Source organism: Sinocyclocheilus anshuiensis, unplaced genomic scaffold (genome assembly GCF_001515605.1).
Source record: "Sinocyclocheilus anshuiensis isolate Anshui unplaced genomic scaffold, SAMN03320099.WGS_v1.1 scaffold2678, whole genome shotgun sequence".
Taxonomy (NCBI): domain Eukaryota; kingdom Metazoa; phylum Chordata; class Actinopteri; order Cypriniformes; family Cyprinidae; genus Sinocyclocheilus; species Sinocyclocheilus anshuiensis.
The window spans coordinates 41,431-43,761 of NW_015559983.1; the positions used below are offsets into that span (position 1 = coordinate 41,431).

A 2,331-nucleotide genomic window follows, 5' to 3' on the forward strand; every position below is an offset into this window, starting at 1 on the left:
CAGAAACAGCCGTACTCAGCTCGTTTCCAAATCTTTACACACACTTAAACCTAAAATAATCATTCATAAGATTCGAAAAGGTTGAAGAGAATCACAAGGGTGTTCACAGTGGGCTGTGTTTACATTAATCTGGCGTCATAAAAGCATTCTGAGCCGAGGTGAAATTACACCCGAAGCGTGAAACAAATAACGCGTTATACGGAGCCACTAAACGGTTAGCCGCTTGCTAGCGGTAGCCTGTTGCATTACAGTACATGAACGTTCACTTACCACATACACAGAGTAAGGAGAAATGTCTGATAGGACGATGGCGAATGATTTGCAGATCCTGATCTGAGCTTAGTTTTGAACAGCAGATGGCGCTGCATGCTTCAGAAACAGCCGTACTCTGCTCGTTTCCAAATCTTTACACACACTTAAACCTAAAATAATCATTCATAAGATTCGAAAAGGTTGAAGAGAATCACAAGGGTGTTCACAGTGGGCTGTGTTTACATTAATCTGGCGTCATAAAAGCATTCTGAGTCGGGATGCATTTACTTGGCAAGTAAAACGACTTAAGATATTTAGTCAAAATTATCCAAATTTTGTTCGTTTTTGCTTGAAACAAGTAAAAATATCTTCCAATGGGTAAGAAAAATAATCTTAATTCAAAGGCTAAACAAGATTATTTTTCTTAATATAATATCTTAAGTCGTTTTACTTGTCAAGTAAATGCATCTGAATTCCAGAATCTTTAGATATTTATACTAGAAAACAAGACAAAATACTAAGGAAGAAAATCATTTTTTGCAGTGTATATGTGCTTTATTTACATGCATCTCAGAGCGGCTCTGTTCACAGTAAACACTGCTCCGCACAAACTCTTATCATTTACATGTGTGGAGCGTCTCAAACTCCATCTCTGCATGTTGTTGTGTGTTTGTGTTTATTATAACGTTCATCTGGCAACGCAACGTGTGCCATTTCATCAGATCTGTAAGGTAAATAATTTATAAACCTACGCAAACACTGGAGAATACGTCAATATCTTTCTCAATATGCTAACTGTTCATCGCGATTTCAAAATAAACGTTTAAAACCCTCGCTTTGAGTTTACACGTTTTGATGTCCACATATTCTAGAAATGACAGTGGCTGTAGCATTTCTGTCGTTAAGATATAGCCAAATATTTAAGATTAAGTGGGCATTTAAATTAAATGTTGTTTGGTCAATATTAAACAAGCATTAGATTGCGCAGCAAAGTGTAAAACAATCGTCAGGCTGTTGGCGCCCTCTGCTGGAATTTGTTAAATTGTGTACTGTACATTAGTTCTATTGTTCAATAAAATCATATGATTACTTGCTTTTAATACTTTATTTAAGCTAATTATTATTGCCTCATTGCTATTATGTATTAGGGCTGTGATGATAAATCGATGCAGAATTGATTCGTGGATTGATTCTGAGATCTTCCGAATGCATGGTGATTCTCTCTGGAATGGATTCTGAGCTTAGATTTTAACAGCAGATGGCGCTCTACTCTAGTTTTTATTAGTTCAGTAAAAGAAAAGACACTGCAATTAAAAACTGAACGCGGCTGCTCAATGCAGCGTGCCGTACGACAGTCGCATCACAGATCAGATTTAATTTCTCCAGTGAGGAGAGTGAGTCGAGCTGACTGACAAGAAGAGTGAGGTGAGACAGACAAGAAGAGTGAGGCGAGACAGACAAGAAGAGTGAGGCGAGACAGACAAGAAGAGTGAGGCGAGACAGACAAGAAGAGTGAGGCGAGACAGACAAGAAGAGTGAGGCGAGACAGACAAGAAGAGTGAGGCGAGACAGACAAGAAGAGTGAGGCGAGACAGACAAGAAGAGTGAGGCGAGACAGACAAGAAGAGTGAGGCGAGACAGACAAGAAGAGTGAGGCGAGACAGACAAGAAGAGTGAGGCGAGACAGACAAGAAGAGTGAGGCGAGACAGACAAGAAGAGTGAGGCGAGACAGACAAGAAGAGTGAGGCGAGACAGACAAGAAGAGTGAGGCGAGACAGACAAGAAGAGTGAGGCGAGACAGACAAGAAGAGTGAGGCGAGACAGACAAGAAGAGTGAGGCGAGACAGACAAGAAGAGTGAGGCGAGACAGACAAGAAGAGTGAGGCGAGACAGACAAGAAGAGTGAGGCGAGACAGACAAGAAGAGAGCTATTTCAAAAGCGATGAAAGAGGGAAAATTCAAACGAACTAAAAACGAACAATTGCTTTACGCCGAATACGCCGAATAAGTGAAAGTAAAATGGGCACACCGCTTTTACAAGCTATTTAAAAGCGAAGGAAAGCGAGGAAAAGAGGGAA

The 2,331-nt window shown here is 40.4% G+C and overlaps 1 protein-coding gene across 1 annotated transcript in view; it reads left to right on the forward strand.

Annotated features, from left to right (window-relative positions):
- Window positions 1-2,331, forward strand: part of mogat3a (monoacylglycerol O-acyltransferase 3a) — an 18,949-nt gene that overhangs the window by 5,142 nt on the left and 11,476 nt on the right. The window lies entirely within an intron of this gene.